General features: G+C 33.1%; 1 non-coding gene across 1 annotated transcript; it reads left to right on the forward strand.

Annotated features, from left to right (window-relative positions):
• Positions 1–244: 244 nt before the first annotated feature.
• On the forward strand, positions 245–376 carry LOC131489908 (small nucleolar RNA SNORA72). The gene has a single exon (XR_009250816.1). It is a non-coding gene; the product is annotated as a small nucleolar RNA SNORA72 (small nucleolar RNA).
• The last annotated feature ends 19,866 nt before the right edge of the window (positions 377–20,242 follow it).

Consider the following 20,242-nt stretch of genomic DNA (forward strand, 5'->3'; position numbering starts at 1 on the left):
GGCGCCTGGGTGGCGCAGTCGGTTAAGCGTCCGACTTCAGCCAGGTCACGATCTCGCGGTCTGTGAGTTCGAGCCCCGCGTCAGGCTCTGGGCTGATGGCTCGGAGCCTGGAGCCTGTTTCCGATTCTGTGTCTCCCTCTCTCTCTGCCCCTCCCCCGTTCATGCTCTGTCTCTCTCTGTCCCAAAAATAAATAAAAAACGTTGAAAAAAAAAATTAAAAAAAAAAAAAGAATAGGAAAATTTACTGCAAATATTCTTGCTGTTCTGATTTTGTAATAATCCAGGTGGGCTAAATATTCACTGTATTAAGACTATGCATATGTCTCCAGAAATAATTCTTTCCCTAGGTCTGGTTTTGTTAATGCTTGTGATAAATCAAGTCTGATTTATATGTTGCATCTTATGTGGGAAACATCTGTGACTTTAGGTATCTGATCATCCTTAAGAAATGACAGCACAGCTAGTGTAATAACTTTTGAAGATAACCATTGACAATTTAATGATTACCAGTTGCCATTAAATGAATTGTAAACTATTGTTTCATTTTTTGGAAAAAAAGTAGAGTGTACTACTTTTAGTTGCATTCAGTAATGATTATTGATTGTTGAGCACTGGCAAGTTATGCTTCTGTACTTCTTACCTTGATAAAATAATTGGAAATGTAAAAAAAAAAAAGAATATAGGAATTAAAAATATTTTTCCTTCAATTATTTTTTCTTTAATCCTATTCCATTTTTCATGTAAATCCAAGTTTTAGACTTATATGAAATTCCTTCATCCTCAGAACTTTGTTAAACATTTCATATAGGGTAGTTGTGTTGTCAGTGAATTTTATTTTTTTAATTTTTGTTTGAGAAAGCCTTATACCCCTTCAGTTTTCAAAGATTATAGAATTCTAGGTTTTCGGTTATTTTCTTTCAATACTTACATATTTCACTCTACTCTCTTTTTGCTGCATGGTTTATGACAAGAAGTCTGTGTACATCTTGTTACTTTCCTCTGTAGTTAAATTGTTTTCATTTTTAGCTTCTTATCAGATTTCATTTTTATCTTTGTTTCTCTGCAGTTTGAATATGATATGCCCAGGTATAGAATTTTTAGTCATTATCTTGTTTGGTTCTTTGAGCTTCCCAGATCTGTGGTTTGCTATTTGTTAATAATTTTGGAAACATTTTAGTGAACATTTCTACAAATATGTCTTCTTCATCCCCTCTCGCTTCTTCTGCTATCTAATTGCCTGTATCTTACAGCGTTTGAAATTGTCTTGTGTGTTCCTTTCTTTTTAAGCTGTTATTATTCTTGTTTTTTTTTTTTCTTTTTGCATATCAGTTGGAATGTTTCTATTGACCTATATTAAATCTCATTTATTCTTTCCTCTGGCATGTCCAATTGTACCAATGAGCCTATCAAAAGCATTCTTGATTTATGTTGTAGTGTTTTTTATTTCTACACTAACTTTTGATACTTACTTAGAGTTTTCATATCTCTACTTATATCATACATCTCTTTTCATATGTTCTCTACTTTTCCCATTAGAGCCCTTAATATAGTAATCATAATTATTTTAAACTACTTTTCTGAGAGTTTCAACATGCATGTCATATCTCAGTCTGGTTCTGAAGTGTACTTTATTTTCACACAATGTTTTTGTTGTTGGTTTTGTTTTGTTTTGTTTTGTTTTATTGTATTTTAGCATAACTCATTATTTTTTGTTGAAAGCCTAACATAATGTATCAGATAATAAGGACTAAAGTACATAGGTCTTTTGTGTGAGATTTTAGGTTACTCTGACTAGGAGTTGGGTGGTGTTTAGTGCTTGCTGTAGTTGTAGGTAATGGATGCTTCAAGTTCCTGTATTGTATTTGAATTTTGTTTCTCTGGGTTGTCTTTGGGCTTCCCTAAAAACTCATCCTTAGAGTCAGTGCCTTGTAGATCTCTCCACCGTAATCCACTGTTATTGATTTGGAGCTCTTTTGTTGTGTTGATAAAGAGTGGAGTAAGGGATGCATTTTATAATCTTATGACTAAATCTCAGTCTGTTAATGATCCTACATGCCTTGCCTATGTGTGATCTTCACAAGTGTTTCTTAGGGTGTTTTGTTGTTTTTTTGTTTTTGTTTTTTTGTTTTTTTTTTTTTTTTTTTGCTGTTGTTGTTTTGTTTTTCCCCCTGCTTAGTTGAAGGTACAGTAAAGCCTGTATTTGGGGAAATTCCCTTCCCCCACTTCAGACAACAATCAGTAAAATGTTTTCCAGTAAAGATTAAGCCTTGTTATATAGAATTCTGTGAGTATATTTCCAAATGGTTACTTATCTTTTCCATCTGCTGGAGCCCCAAAACCTTTTTTTTTCTTGACTCTTTGCTATGAGGATCATTGGGATTATTTGAGGTAAACCCATGAATTTGTGGGGATTTCTTTAAATTGTGGCCCCTTGAACTTTCTCACTCTTAGGTTATTTGATATTCAGCCTGCAGCAGTTTGTCAAAATAACCATTTAAGTTTTGTGCTCTAGCAGATCTGCTCCATGTAGGATCTTGACTATGACACCCTAGATTCACCTGCCATTCTAGGTTTTAGGGTGATCATTTGCTTGGTGCTCTCTGTTCTCTAATGGATTCATGAAAAGTCATCATGCTCTGTCTCTTAAAAAGGAGTAAACATTTAAAAAAATCAGCAACAGAGAGTGGAAGAAACTAGTAAATACAATATTTTATAACTTAATATGATCATGGATATGACATCCCATCACCTTTACTGCATTCCATTGGTTAGAAGCAAGTCACAGTTTCTACCCACACTCAAGGGGAGGGTTTTATGCAAAGCATGAACAAAAGGATGCAGAAATCATTGAGAGTCACTGTAATGTTTGTCCACTACAGAATGTGCCATAACCCTGGTAATATTTAGCAGATGTGAAGTCTAGAAATTGCTATTGCACTTGGAGAAAAGTCAAAATTGTGTAGAAAAATATTATCTATAGGTATATAATTTTATTTTCTTGAATTAGTTACAACTCTTAGATAACTTGATGACATTATTGAATATTAAATGAAAGGAAATTGGCTTATATTCACTTGCTAACAAACACATGTAGGTAATTGTTACATAAGAAAAACAGCTTTTAGAAAATGAAAATATGTTAAACTTTTATTGTTCATAGCCTTCACATATTAGACATTACATATACCAAAAATCATAAATTAAGTTGAATAAATTTGTAAAGTTAAAGTAAACATATATGTATATTGGTTAACAAAACCATATTATTGTGGAAAATTATACCAATAATATCTTAGTAACAAAAATTTAAATACCCAGGGTACCTGAGCAGCTCAGTTGGTTGAGTGTCTGATTTTGACTCAGGTCATGATCTCACGGTTCATGGATTCAAGCCCCGTGTTGGGCTCTGTTGTTGACAGCTCAGAGCCTGGATCCTGCTTCAGATTCTGTGTCTCCCTCGCTCTTTGCCCCTCCCCCACTTGCAATGTCTCTCTGTCTCTGAAATGAGAATAAACATTAAATTTTTTTTATTTAAATACCCAAGATAATATCATGAATCAGTGTATAATTTAATACTACTCAGGATGTCCATAACAGCTTCAGTGATCATTCAAAACTCTTGAACAGTTGTGTATGACTCCACAGAAAGATACTTCCAGAATCTCATAAGCAGAATATGGTACAAAGAATCCCAGAATAGGAAATCAGAAACAGATCCTGCTGTGAATTGATTCAGATTTCAGGCATATCAGTCAAGTCTTCATTTTGAAAAGGAGTTGGATGGAGGCTATGATTTAACTGAACTGTAAAATCTATTTCTGCTTCTACATTCTGTTTCCAAACCTAAACAAGTACAGATTAGGCTCTTGTAGAATGTTCAGAGAATGACACAAATGATCAGGACTTGGTTGTAAGGGATGAAAAATACCTTCTCAGGCATGTTCAAAAAGCTCATGTAAGTTTGGGCAAGAGAAGGGAATTAAAGGAATGGGATGACACTTTAAATAGGACAAAATACATTGGAGAAAAAGATCAGTACGCTTTTATGGGGAAAAAAACTCTATAATTTTATTTAATTCTCTGTGTATTTATATGTTGAACTCTTATTAAAATCAGAAGTAGATAAAGATACTCAGAAAAGAGATCAATGTATATATTTGACTCAAAAATAGAATTCTTTTCTGTCATTTCTACCTATTTATTAATTGCATTTTCTTTTATTGTTTTTCTTGAGGTATAATTGACAAGAAACATTATAGTGGTTTCTGGTATACAACAACATGATTCAGTATTTGTATATGCTGGGAAATGATCACCATAGTAAGTTTGGTTTCCTCCTGTAACTATGTAAAGTTACATAATATACAATGCAATACAATATTAATGACTATCATCACCATATTATAAATTACATCCCCATGATTTACTTATTTTATAACTGGAAGTTTATACCTCTTGAGCCCTTCATGTATTCTATGTCCCCCCAACCTCTTTCTGGCAACCACCAATCTGTTCTCTACATCTGTGAATTTTGTTTTGTTTGTTCATTTGCTTTGGTTTTAGATTCCTCATATGAGTGAAATCATACATATTTGTCTTAATTTCACTTAACATATTACCCTCATGGTTCATTATGTTGTCACAAATGTCAAAATTTTATTTTATTTTATTTTATTTTATGGCTGAATAGTATACTATTGTATGTATACCACATCTTCTTTATCGATTCATCCATCAGTGGATACTTTGGTTTTTTCTATATCTTGGCCACTGTGAGTAATGCTGCAGTGAACTTAGGGGTGAAATTATCTTTTCAAAATTTTATTTATTTTTGAGACAGAGACAGACAGAATGTGAGTGGGGGAAGGGCAGAGACAGGGGGAGACACAGCATCTGAAGCAGGCTCTAGGCTCTGAGCCATCAGCACAGAGCCTGATGTGGGGCTCAAACCCACAAGCTGTGAGACCATGACCTGAGCTGAAGTTGGATGCTCAAGCCACCCAGGCGCCCCTGAAATTATCTTTTCAAAATAGCATTTTTGTTTTTGTTTTTGTTTTTTCATATAAATGCCCAAAAGTGGAACTGTTGGATCACAGGGATCTGCATTTTTAGTTTCCTGAGGAATCTAGATACTGTTTCTCATAGTAGCTGTACCAGTTTACATTCCCAACAACAGTGCATGGGCATTCTCTTTTCTCCACATCCTTAGCAACACTTGTTATTTCTTGTCTTTTTGACAATAGCCATTCTGACAAATGTGAGTTAATATATCATTGTAGTTGTGATTTGCATTTCCCTGATAATTAATGATATTGAACATCTTTTCATGTCCCTCTTGGCCATTTGTATGTCAGATCCTCTGCCTATTTTTAATTGTATTGGTTGTTTTGTTGCTGTTGATTATGTCATTGGGTTATATGAGTTTTTTAAATATATGTTGAATATTAATATTAATATTTAAAATGTCTATGTCTTTCTGTTTTGGGTTTGGTAGTTTGTATGTTCTGTGTCTTTTGATAGTATAATTTAGTCCAGTACAGTTAAAGTAGTTACAAATAGGTAAATACTGCCGTTTTGTTAATTGTTTTCTGCCAGTTTTGTAGTTCTTTCCTGTTCCTTCTCCTCTTGCTATTTTTTCTTACAGTTTGATATCTTTTTTTGGATGTTATGTTTATATACCATTCTCATTATCTTTTGTGTTTCTACTTTAGAGTTTTGCTCTGTGGTAATCATCATAACCATGGTTATATAACCATGGTTATGATGAGATATATATATCTCAGTCTTAAAATTTATATATATAGATATAGATATAACATATATCTCAGTCTATTTTAAGTTGATAACATGTTAAGATTGAACACATTTTGAAACTCTACAATTTTACTCACCCTCTCCCACCTTTTTATGTTTTTGATGTCACATTTTACATCTTTTTGTTTTGTGTTTCCCTTAACTGTTATCATATCTATTTTTATTACTTTTGCCTTTTAACCTTAATGCTAGCTCAATAGGTAATTAGTTCTTTACCTTTACTATATATTTACCATTTTGAGGGAGATTTCTATTCTCATGGTGTTTGTTACTAATTAGTTCTTTCTTTTCTAGCTTAAAGAAGTCTTACAACATATTTTTTGTAAGGCCAATTTAGTGGTAGTGCATTTATTTAGTTTTTGCATTTTTGGAAAACTCTTTATTTTTCTTTTAATTCTGAATGATAACCTTGCTAACTAGAGTATTTTTGGCTGCAAACTTTTGATTTTAGCACTTTGAATATATCCTGCCATTTCTTTTTGGCCTGCAAAATTTCTGCTGAAAAATTTGTTGTTAGTCTTACGGAGTTTCTCTTGTACATAAGAAGTTGTGTTTCTTTTATTGCTTGTAGTAGTCTCCCTTTATTTTTAACTCCTGAAATTTCAATTATGGTGTATCTTAGTGTAGTTGTGTTGTCAACCTGAAGCCCACTCCTTAGGTTGAAGCTCCAGAATACTTAGGTAATAAGGCTTTTTTTCATAGAAAGATTTGAATTTGTTTCATTCAGTTGTCAATACAGTTCCTTGGATTTGGTAGCCTGTCAAAAACTGTCTCTTTGATTGTCTCAATCATACCAGGCCTACAAAAACAAGACCTCCTTGCCACCAGAGCCATTTTTGTTTTCAAGGGAAAGTCCCTATGTGGACTGTGCATATCAATCAGCTTGGGTAGGGACATGGGGGAATGCTGGCCCTGGGCATGTCCACCCTCCTGCTTTGGTGGGGTGGGGCTTTTGGGGCATGCCAATCTAGGGCATGCCTATCCATTGGGTTGGACAGGGCAGGTCTAAACAGAAGCATCTGCCTATGGAGTTTATCAGTATGGGACCACAGAAGAGCACAGGGGTGGGGTATACCAGTCTATCAGGTTTAGCAAGGCAGGCCACAGGAGAGTGATGACATAGGGAAAATGTTGCTATCAGGGTAGAGGGAAAGGACAAAAACTGCACCTAAAAACACTGGTGCCTATAAGGAAGGACAGTGCAAAATGATGCTCGCCAGCACCTTCATCCCTGGAGAGAGTTCCAACAGGCCTCTTCCCCTTTGGCAGACACTTTAAGATTAGCCGGTGAGTCCCCTTCACATATGGTCTCCATGCTTTAAAATCTGCTGCTTTTGTTCTGGGTCCTAATGTGAGTGAATCTGTGTGTGAGACATTGACTGAATGATTGATTGACTGATTGTGAGACCTTTAAATGTGTAGTCTCAGTTTCATATAGCCCTCTGGGTCTCCTGGACATAATCCCTGTGGATTTTCAAAACCAGGTGTTTTAGGGGCTCCTCTTGCCTAATATGGGGATCAAATTCCTCACTCAAGGACATACTCTGTTTTTGTGAGATCATTTCCACTTTTGGATCACCATGTTATGGGTGGATTTTTCACCAAACCACATCTCTGCTTCTCCTACCCATTTCATTGTAGTCTTTTTATTCTGTGTTGTGGAGGAGCTGCTCAGCTAGTTTAAGGTCTTTTTCAGAGAGAATTGTTCATACGTAGCTGTATACCTGGTATATTCATGGGATGAGGTGAGTTCGAAGTCTTCCTATGCTGTCCTTTTAATCACCTTCTCCTCTAGTACTTTTTAAGAAAGAATTCCTCCTTCTGTTTATTATCATTGGTAAATGATTATTTCATTTGTAAAAGTGCAGTTCAGAAAGCAAAACAAGTTTGTTTGCTCCAAAGCCTGATTTGGTTTTCTAAAATGGTGATTGATAATTATTTAGAGAGAATCATGGAGATCTATAGTACAGATACAAGCAAAGCTTTACTAATGTGGACTCATTTGCAGTCAATATTAGAGAATGTTAAATATAGAATGAGCATAATCTTTGTCTCCATAGTAGCTTAGTTTAAAATCTTGGTTTTAAATACTGTCACCAACAGTACAAACTCATGGACAAGTTCTCTCTCATACTGTATTCTCATTTTTTAATTGGATGTTATTGTTTCAACATAAGAGACTACTTGTGAGAACTAAATAAGATAACCTAAGTAAATAAACTACCTACTATGATTTTGTTACTCAAGAATGAATATCAAATGACCGATATTATTTTAATGGCAATAATCATGATTATGAAACCTTTCTTTCTATAGTTGAAAATTGTATTAATCCACACATTAAACTAGTTCCACCTCTCTCTGTTTCACCAGAGTGGAGAAACTCACATAATTCTCCCCATGGAATATGAAATACGGTTTTAAAAAAAGAATTCAAGGTCATAGAAGAATTTCTGTTTTTCTTATATGTGCATCATTGGTGATACAGCTTAAATAATATTCTGTTAGAATATTTTAAAACTATGGAGCTGAGAGATTATTTAATCTGTCCCCACCATTCAAAAGATGAAAAAGAATGAGGAAATTTATCATTCATTTAAAAAAAATATTGAGTACTTGAGGCACCTGGGTGACTCAGTCCATTAAGTGTCCAATTCTTGATTTCAGCTCAGGTGATAATCTTATGGTTTGTGAGTTTTAGTCTCACAGTTTTAGTCTGCCATTGAAGAGCCTTTATGGGATTCTTTCTCTCTCTCTCTCTCTCTGACCCTCCCCCACTCTCTCTCTCTGAAAACAAAATTAAAAAAAAGTATATTGAGTACTCAATGAAATGCTAGGGATACATTGGTTATAAATGAATAACTGAATGAATGAATGAATGAATGAATAAATAAATAAATAAATAAATAAATAAATAATGAATACTAAATAAATGGATACACAAATGACTCTACCTTGACTCTAAAATAGCTTATACTTGAGTGTAATAGATAAGATTAATCATATCTTTCTACCTATACATACTCCAAGGAGATTGTGATATTTTTCATGGTTTTAGAGTTCAAGGACTAAAATCCACTTTAAGGCAATGCTCAGAAATAACTTATTGCACAGTGTATATATTCGCAATTTTGTTTTTTTTCCTAAAAGTTTTCACACTTTTTCCCATTAAATGATTTCGTATTTTGCAGCTAAATATATTATGCTAATCAAATGATGCCAGTAACATTTATCATATTTACTTGATTCTCACTCATGATGAATTGTGTAATCTCAATCTTTCAATTTAATTATTGGTGCATTTTCAATTGAATGTTGTAGTATTCCACATGATATTTTTTGCAACTTTAGTGTTCAGTAAAGTTGCATGACATATAAATTTGTTTAATATATGGTGTATATTATTTGTTTACCAGATACATAAAAACTAATGACTCTTGCACTAACATAAATCAAAAAGTTCAATAGTACATTAACTCCTACACTTTCCAATTCAAGTTAGTAGGTTAAATAATATGGTATTCTTAATATATTCTAAAAAAACACAACCCTCTAGATCAAGAACATATGTTACCATAATAACACCAATTCTTATTTATTCAGCAGTGTGTTTTTATGTATACAGCCCTGGTTTAGAATTTTACATTGATTAGCTCATCTAATCTCTACTTCACCATCTGAAATATATACTATTATTAATTTCATTTTAGTTATAGAGAAAATATATAGAGAGAAAATATAGAGAAGCAGAGAGAGTGTAAATAACTTGGTCCAGATCACATCTCTAATCAGAATGCTACATAAAAGATATGATAGGTGACAATAAACGTACAGACAGTACAAGTTACAGGCATTCAGAAGGAGAGACCATGGGAAAGGGAAGATGAAGAACATTTTCGCTTGAGTCATGGCATGAAAAGCCCAGAATTCAGATAAGGATATATTTGTGCCACTGAGCTGTGATTAAAATAACATGTTTATAGACTATTATTTGAGTAAAACCATAAGGAGAAAATCAAGATGAAATCTATGATCAATAGAGTAATGGTGGGAAACATTGTTGGAATGATAGGTTGGTTCAATTTCAAAGGATTTTAAAAGTCACGGAAGTAAAACATGGAAAGAACTTGTTTTTCCTTACCGTGTATAAGGGATATTTGTATTTCTCCCGTATCTTATTTTGTAAAGGAACTTCTCCTGTGTTGGATACTGTTTGAAAGTAGAAAATCATTTCCTGGGTTGACAGCCTGTACTTGGGACTAGAAGAGTATGTCCAGTACTTTCTCATGCCAATAGGAAGAATCACATTACCTTTTGGATTGATTTATGATGGTGCTTTCAGTGCTGCTATCTCCCATCCATATGGGGACTAAAAATGAAATAATGATACATGTAAATGCTCCATAAAAAACTATAAAGTAAATCAGAACTCTTATTTATCATAAGTTACTAGGGACAGTTTCATAGATTTCATCTGTTTACCATCAAGATAATAAGTAAGCATACTTTTCACCCAATCCCATGTCAAGAACTTATAAACTCTATTACAAAGGCAAAGATTAAAATAATGGAGAGATGAGACAAATAATTTGAATTGACATTGTTAGTTTTGTGGTGCATTCATTCTAAATTCTTCTGGCTTTATTGAAAAAACCAACTAAACAAAACCAAAACAAACAAACAAAACAAACAACAGCAACAACAAAATATTTACTGGTTTTCATTGATTTTGAATCATTCAGTCAAACCCAGTTAAACTCATGTGTTGCTTTAGCTGGATAAACTTAGTGTTAAGAGTGTCTCATCAAAAATAAATTCTGAACAAATCTTTAATCATCTTATCATTTTCTGTGTTTTCATAGCACTTTACATTTTAAGTCATTCCTTATCTTTTTACTGCAGGGCAGTACAAACTGACACACTTCTTCAGATGAAAGCAGGTATCCCATTCTATATGGTGGTCTAAGCCACAGCATTTGTATTGTAATCTATCACCTTCGTAATATTTCTGAGGTTTCTATTTTCTGTCTTCTTTTGTTATGCAGTGTATTTTTAATGCACTTCCTTGATTTCCTGTGCTTAATATAACTGGAAATTTACTTTGAATGTTTCATATAAATGTGAGACATAAAAGCATAGTTATGAAAACTTTGCAGGATGTAAAGTGGTACTTAAATACTTAATAATAATTAATCCTTCTGTATCTCAAAGAAATAAAACAGGACCTCAAGCACATACTTCCAAGTGAATTATCTTCTCTGTCTAAAGCTTTCTAAATAGATGGTGCCTTTGAATTCCTGTTAGGCTGGAGAGAAATAAAACCATCATATGAAATATCAATGTAGAAATCATAGTATAAATAACATCCAAGCAACAGTAGTAAGAAAGCAACAACATCACTAAAGCATCATTAAGTTGAATAGAATTGTGAAATACCTGTTTATTATTTAAATATATACAAAGAACGTTTTACTTATGAAAGTTTCTTGTATTTTACTTGACATACTTTCTTTAGAAAGTGAAAGCTATTATCCAGAGGATTTAGAAGACATTTAGTATATCAAAACAGTAATTAGAATATATATATAACATAAGGAAATATGAGGAAAAGCTGAAGTAATAAATGGTTTTTCTAACCTCTGAGGGTTAGTACCTGAAATTGGAGCAATATGGGGCACTTTCAGGACCTCTAGAAAGTTAATAGAAGACATGGGGGGAAAAAAGATGGTCATAAGACACAGCACAGCTACACTAATGAAAAACAAAGGATAATTATATATGACTTTTTGTACCTTAACATAAAATTTGATTTACACCGTGGAATCTGTTTGATTGCTCTGTAATAAATTGTCAATATATCGGGGCGCCTGGGTGGCGCAGTCGGTTGGGCGTCCGACTTCAGCCAGGTCACGATCTCACGGTCCGTGAGTTCGAGCCCCGCGTCAGGCTCTGGGCTGATGGCTCAGAGCCTGGAGCCTGTTTCCGATTCTGTGTCTCCCTCTCTCTCTGTCCCTCCCCCGTTCATGCTCTGTCTCTCTCTGTCCCAAAAATAAATAAACGTTGAAAAAAAAATTAAAAAAATAAATAAATAAATTGTCAATATAGCAAAAATGCTAAGTCAACAATGTAGTCATGTATTCAATGTATAAATATGATAAACTTCTCAGGGGAGAAAAACTTAGTAATTTCCTTAGTAAAATAAAATTATAGAGTATCTCTTTTCTACCGTAGCTCCTTTCATTGAAAGGGAAAAAATGAGTATTTCTTGTCTTTTAAGAAAATTCAATGTTTTGTTGAGGAACATTTCATAAAAATACCATGCATAGTCACTCAAAATCTATAAATTCAGCCTACTGTTGTTTTCATTTATATTACAGAAGAGGTACTTTGTGGTGGATCAGTAATTTGAATAATGAGATGTATAAAATAAATACAAGGAATTAAGACTTAGTGGATAATTTTAGTTGGTAACAGATTTAAATAGTAAAAAGAAAATAAAATGATATTCTTTTTGCACACTAGCTAACATTCACATAAATATTATGCAAACATTTTATTTCTTTAAAAATACATTTTAATAGACATTTTAATAGATGGATGCAAATGCTTCATTTGATGCTTTTAGAAAAAGAGGATAAGTTTTTAGACCCAGCAAAATAAACTGAGTATATTAAAATACTCCTTCTGTCTCTGACTTGTATTGAAGTGATAAAGGAGAGATTTAGGGTCATAAAAGGAGTAGTAATAAAGCTGAGGTCCTAATTTACTTCCCGGTTTTATTTCAACTTAGTTCTTCATCGCTATAAGGCACAAAAGTTATTGAATTTTACTACATTCACCTCACGCTGGTTTCCTATCAAACAGAATATCAGTGAAACACCTCTGCTGAGCTCCCTACATGAAATTGTCCTTTTGTACGTCTCATAATCGGCTGCGATGTGGCCAAGCATCTGGCGGTGACAAGCAGACGTCTTTGATTTATTGGCTAATATCACCACTTGTTAGTGGATGGTTGAGCAGGAGACTAAAAGAGCATAAAATCAGAGAGAATAAATTATGAAGGCACCGAACTGTGCCATTATAAACCCTTCCTTGTCACAGCTGTGACATCTCATAGGAAATGGAGGGTGACAGCAGCGTTCATTCTTCAAAGGGCCAATACCTTCTACTTGTGATCCTGACCATAAATAAATAAATAAAGCAAACAAACCACATAAGCAAGTCGGATCTCAAATAAGAAATGTCTTTAATAGAGCACTTGGGTTCGAGTTTTCTTCTTCTACTCTTGAAAGTAGTACAGAACAAAGCCGACTTCCATTAGAAGCATGCATTAGGAGAACTCCAGGATATTAAGTACATCTGTCCCGCATGCTAGGACCTGAAAAACTCCGGAGGTTGACTTACCTCACAGTGCTTTTCCCTTTAGTCTCCCTAAGAAGCATACTCTTATTCAAATTGGTTACCCAAATAGTTTTTTAGTAAGTCAGTTCAGCCAATCCATGCATATTGCAAATCTCTGCCTAGCAAGTGACTTTAAGGCTACCTACCTGCAGATAGTATCTGGTAAAACAATGCTCCAGAACAATTTAAGATTCGAATTGGCTTTTTAAATTAGCATAATTTGTTAAAGTAATCAAAGCACATCTGAGAATAAACATTTGTTAAAAATGCATAGTAGTAATAAAATAACTATGCAACAGTGGAGAAGACATACATCTTGGAACTTGGGCTTAGATTTTCATCCTTTGATATATTACCACAGTTAAAAATATAATGAAGTTACTTTAAAATGTAACATTTACTTTATTCTATATTGACATTTTAATATCTTATAAATTCCTGAATTTAGGTAAGATTACATCAAAGAAAAGGCAAAGTAAATAAGCATATCCTTCACTTTCATAGACAGCTACATACTGTCATTAATTTATTTGCAAGTCATGAAAGGATAACTGTGAGTTCAATCTTATGCATATCATTTATACAGAGATGACAATGGAAGGGCATTGTAATGTGAGGTTTAGCATTGTTAAACAGTGTGTCCAGAAAAATCAAAGAAAAAATATATTTTACATTAAATGTTTTTAATACCAAAATAATAATTAATAATAATAAAAATACCTAAAGTGGGAAGGGAGAAGTGTTTGGAGGTGATGGATGTTTTTATGGCATAGGTTGTAGTGATGGTTTCATGAATGTATACTTCTCTCGATTTTCATCAAGTTGCATTCATACACACCTTATGTTAGACCTTAATAAAGTAATTTTTAAAAACAAGTGTAGATAGGGGCACCTGGGTAGCTCAATTGGTTGAACGTCCAACTCTTGATTTCAACTCAGGTCATGGTCTCACAGTCCGTGAGATTGAGCCCTGCATAAAGCTCTGCACTGTCAGCAGTGTGAAGCCTGCTTGGGATTCTCTCTCTTCTTCTCTCTCTGCCCCTCCCCCATCCTCTCCCTCTCTCTCTCTCTCTCTCTCTCTCTCTCTCTCTCTCTCTCTGTCTCTCTCTCAAAATAAATAAATACACCTTTTAAAAATATCAGTGTTGATAGAGAAATAATGCTTCAGTAGAATAGTGGGAGACACAGCTAAAGAGAGATGTTGAGGCCATGTTATATATCAAAGGATCTATCATGAAGTCTATTAAGTCATCTATTAATTTATAGTCTCCCTTATTTTATAAAGGCTTTATTACTAATTACAAAGACATAAAATACAGCAAAATACAATATGTCAAAAGTAGGTTTAAGAATAAAAATACATATAAATTTAAAAATGAATTTAAGAATAAAGCTAATACTGAACTATAAACCATAAAAGCCTCTTTAGTATTCTAAATATGGTTCAAAATCTTTGGCCAAAGCTTTTTATCAACTATAATAAAAAGAGAAATTGGATCATTTATAATGAGGCATCCTAAACATGGCAATAGAAAAGAAGAATTACTTTTGCAGGATAATTTTTATATTCATTTATAATATTTTCTTATTATATCATTATAAAGTATTGAATTGAGACCAAGCAATTCCATGGGAGTAGGTGACTAAAATATTGACTAGATATGTGGAATAAATGATTGTATTGCTATAGTCATTCCCATTTCTTTGACTAGAGCCACAGTTTACTTCCAAGTAAACTTCCTTCAAAATATTTCTCAAATTTGTTTAACCATAAAAAATATCTGCCTATTTTAAAAATTTATTGTCGACATTTGTGCAGTCACATGAATGGGTTTTTGCTCAAGTTGGAGAATACTTTTGATACATAATGACACATGTAGTAATGTGTATACAGTCATGTGGGATATGAAAAACTCACTGTGGTGTGTACTGATGGATCCTTGTAAAAATGGTTATCTTACATAGAAGCTGAAACTGAGGTTAAGTGAAAGGTTTCTCTAACCTCTGATTAAGAGGAAAGTGTCCCTTAAAATCCTAGAGTTAAAAACACCAAGAAATTGCATCTGAAGCACAAGATGATAGACTCTATACATAATTATGGGCTATAACTACCTCTCCACTGAGTTTCAAACATGATGTTTAAGATTATATTTCTGCTTTGTAGTGATTCTCTTTCGCCTCTTTTAGAATCTAGATTAATTATTGACTTCATGTATGTAATTTTAACTGTAAATTAAATCTTATCTTGGAGCAAAATCCTGAATTATATGTGTGATGGTATATCTATCTATCTATCTATCTATATATATATATATATATATATATATATATGATGTATAGATGTATATCTATAGATATATATGTATATGATCACTCTACCAGGTTATAAACAATTTTACTCAGTCATTTGATCTTCAGTAAAGCAGCTAATTTAAAAAAATATATACATTTACATATAAACAGGCACATAAACCTACACATTTAAAACATTCCAATGAGCAAATTATAAATTTTACAATTTTTATATAATTTGTGCACAATACACATTTATAAATATTAGCATTTTCTGAGTAGATACTACATTTTGGCTTTACATCCTTGAATACTAAGTGGTCAATATGTATTATTTTAATTAGTCTTCAAAAAGTATCTGAAAGGTAGGCATCATTATTCTAGAAGTTCAGAAGTATGAAATATACAGCTAATAAGTGGAAGAGCTCAGACTCAAAATTGGATCTCTTAAATTGAAAGTCTGATTTTTTAAGCAGATCATTCTTTTTTCATTAATAAGTTGAATAATGAAGGATGCTAAAGGGCTATAATGTTATTTTTTTTAATCTAACTTTAAAGAAGGATTGAATGACACAGTTGTAAAATTTTGTGTCTTAAATTGAGCTGGGGCTCCCTGCCAAATACCATTTTATGATCTGTTGAAATGGTGCTAGTTTTCAAGGTGTTCACCTTTTCCCTTAAACCTTTTGTTTTGGTTTCTCAATTATATGGAAAATGCATATGGATATTTTCTGTATTGGGCATTATCCAATATTTAATAAAATATATGGATGTTTAGTTCCTTTACGTGAAAAGGAACAATCTTGTCTATAAATGTATTTCAACAATCCAGAGGGCATTCTCAACATTTTCACATGTAATGATAAAGTGTCAAAAATGTACTTTCAAATAACCTGATTCTTTGCATTAAAGAAAGCAGCAGTAATGGTGTGGATAACTTTTCTATCGGGCTTAATTTCTTCGGTTTGAGTAACACTGCAATTAAAACATTACTGAGGTGAATTCTCAATGGCTCAACACTAGACACTTCTTACACACTTGAGTAGGTACAAGTGTAGCCATGTGCAGCCACGTGTGGTAAATCTGTCAGAACTAACAGCAGGGGCTCTGATAAGAGTCCTCCATCAGTAAGCCTACTTGATAGCTCAAGGTCTTTGAATTGTTATCATAACCGGCACCTAATAGTGAGACCAGTATTAAGGTCTGTTCATATTTCCTCAGTGTGTTTCTGAACTTTCCACCGGTTTATTCTGTCTTGGTTATTTAAGATGATGTTGTAGTTTTAACCTAACAATAGCCATTGTCGGGACTTAAATACTTTTTCCTCCTTGATAGGAGAGAAAATGTAGTATATGAAGGATGATAGAAGAAACTATTTTCTAAACAGAATAGCATGTTTTATGAGGATTAAAAAAAAGAAAACAATTATATGGACATTGAGGAAGGCACTTGTTGGGATGAGCACTAGGTGTTGTATGTAAGCCAATTTGACAATAAATTATATTCATTAAAAAACAAACGATTAGCAGACTTCACTGGATTCCCATTCATATTGAGTAACCATAACACAGAAGCTCAAAGCAAATAAATTACAATTTCCTGTTGCCAGGTTTCTCCAATCTCTACTTGAACTACTAATCTTATGCTATTTAATTTCACAATCTGTGTGTGTGTGTGTGTGTGTGTGTGTGTGTGTGTGTGTGTGTGTGTGTTTGGGTAATTTTATTGGAATATCTCATTCAGTAATTTTGCCACATGAGTAATTATGTCAGGAATTACAAATGCAAAAGCCATCAGGGACCAGGGAGGTGAAGTAAATGAGTAAAAAACAGGTGAAGTGTTAGTAAAGCAACAGGGCAAGCTCAAAATTGAGTGGCAACAGATACAAAGCTCCAGCATTGGAATGTAATAGGGAGTGGTGGAGACTGTGGAGGATTGAACACATGCTCTACTCAAAGTGGTCCTGTGTTACTCACCTCTGACCATTTGCAGCTATATGACAATGCATGCTCAGATTAGCCAGATCTCATGTTATTTATAGAGAATTTGGAAATCCAGATTTATATTTGAAATTTCACTTTTTTTTCTGTGTCGGAATATAATTCACAGCATAGAACAAGCATAACCACTGGTTGGTGAACTCAGGTCAGTTCTCAGGTTATTGGTCTATAAATTCTGAGCATTTCATATATTTGAGGGGTGATTCTAAAATTGATAGAATAATGAGAAAAACACTTCAAAAGAATCTAGGAAATAGTTTTCTACCATTACTGACAACATCTTAGCTGATTAATGTTAAACATAACATGAAAAATGTGTAACAAAATACTATTTCAAGAATGCTCCAACCTGTGGGAAGGAAAGAATATATAAAAGACATGAAGAAATATTTGAAGGTGATGAATATATTCATTACAATTATGTGTAATTGTATATATTCGTTGATTGTGGTGATATGTCAAAGGTTATTAAATGGTAAAAGTTAAATATGTGTGGCTTATTTTTGTTACTTTTACCTCAATCTGTTAAAAAAAAACAGTAGTACTCACTTTTTAAATGAATCCAAAATAATATAAATACCACACCATTTTTTTTAATTGTGAGAAAATTTACATTCACTGATATGCATAGACTTTAACTGTATAGTTTGATGAGTTTTCACAGATGTTCACATCAATATAACCAACACCCCAATCAAGACAAAGAATGTATCCATCAACTGAAAAATTTTCCTTATACTTTCCAGTCAAACCCAACCCACCATAGGCAGACCCTGGTTTGATTTCTATCACCTCAGACTAGTTTTGCCTATAATAGTGTATCATATAAATGGGCTCATTGGTATGTGTTCTTTTATATCTGGCTCTTTTCACTTGACAATGTTTGTGAGATCTATCAAGTCTGCTATGTACATGAGTGGTTCATTCACTTTATTGCTGAGTATAGTTCTCTATCATTTGTTCATGCATTCACCTGTTGATGGACATCTGGGCTGTTTCCAGTTTTTTGGCTATTATGAATAAAGCTACTATGAACACTCTTATACAAACAAGCAAAATGAAACAAGATAAGACATATACAAAAACAAAGAATATTCCAGCCTGGGTTATGTCTTCATGTAATGATCAGAGTTCATCAATATATTTTATATTATATTTGTTCTTCCAGGCAAAAATGAACATAATTTGGGGCCCCTGGGTGGCTCAGTCGGTTAAATATCTGACTCTTGAGTTCACCTCAGGTTATGATCTCATGGTTTGAGAGATCAACGCCCCACATCAGGATTGGGATTCTCTCTCTTTCCCTCTATCTCTGCTCCCCCGCTCCCTGCTCACATACACACTCTCTCAAAATAAATAATAAACTAAACTAAACTAAGCATAACTAATTGAATAGGGAGTCCAGGGAAAGATTTTGGGGATAGAACAACTATACTGCGATTTTAGATCTATCATTGGTTAGTTGTCTAACATTGCACAAGTCAACTTAACCTTTTCGGACATAACATTTTTGTTGTCATTATTGTGCAGTGTTGGATTAGGTTGGTTGTTTGGTAAAATTAGTATATTACACAATATGGATTATGGAGCCTTTCAAAAAAGTAAAATGTTAAAACTATAGGTAATATGATGAGAAAATCATTTGGAAAACTGTGTGACCTTCACAATCCACTTACTGTTTGTGAAATGTTTTAGATTGAGAGGTTTGAGTTAAAACTCTCAAAGCTCTGGTATAGTGACCTTATTAATTTAATAGCAATAAATCGGGATGTTATATCACTTTGGAGTCATAATGAAAAAAGAAGTTTCACAGTTGAAATCTGCAATAACATAATTTCACTTGTGTTTTCACTATGCATAGCATTATTTGGTTTTCCTCTTCAGAATGTGGTATGGGCAATGCATAGTAGATGGAGTGTCTCCAGTTTTAATCACTTCACTTTTCATTTGAAAAGTAATTCATCATGAGAAGTCAGTGGGGTATAGAGAGCACTAATTGCAGCAAAATATCAAAGACAGTTTTCCTCTGTCTTAATTAAACATTAATGAGTAAACTTATTTGCAAATGCATGCTGCAGGGATGGACTTGTCTATCTACGTTTGGTAAATACTGACACTGGGTGTCAAAATAAAGCACGTTAATTGATTTATACAGGAATAGTTTAAAAAGATTGCACCTGGCTTGACATTTTTCTAGATTTTTATAGAGTAGTTTCTGATAAATTATTTATAAAGAAACTTTTCTTGACCTATCCTAATTACAGAAGTGATTGTTTCCAAACTAATCAATTCCGTATAAATTTGACTTATCAACTTAAGGAATTCTGTTGTAGATGATGAGGAATCAAGTTTCTTTATATTTTCATGAGTAATATGTGGGCAAGTCACTTTTTCCTTTATTATTTGCAATATTTTAAAAGATTTTATATATTTTAGTTGCTTTAATTAATAATGTTTATGAATGGATTCAAGTTTTTTAAGTGTATTTGTTAATCTAAATACTTAACTTGAACTATAATCCAAAAAAACATTAAACAAAATTAAAAGCCTAAGGAGTGCATTTAGCTCAAGCTTAAAATCTTAAAATAATATTTTTTTAACCTTTCCTTTGAAATTTTAAAGTACATATGGTAAGTGAATATGCTAAGTAAAGTCATAAAATAAAACTTTTGGCCTTTATATTAAGTTATTCTGTAGATAGCAAAAGAATTTCCCAAAATAATATTTAGTTAGTT

Source organism: Neofelis nebulosa, chromosome 1 (assembly GCF_028018385.1).
Source record: "Neofelis nebulosa isolate mNeoNeb1 chromosome 1, mNeoNeb1.pri, whole genome shotgun sequence".
NCBI classification, from domain to species: Eukaryota; Metazoa; Chordata; class Mammalia; order Carnivora; family Felidae; genus Neofelis; species Neofelis nebulosa.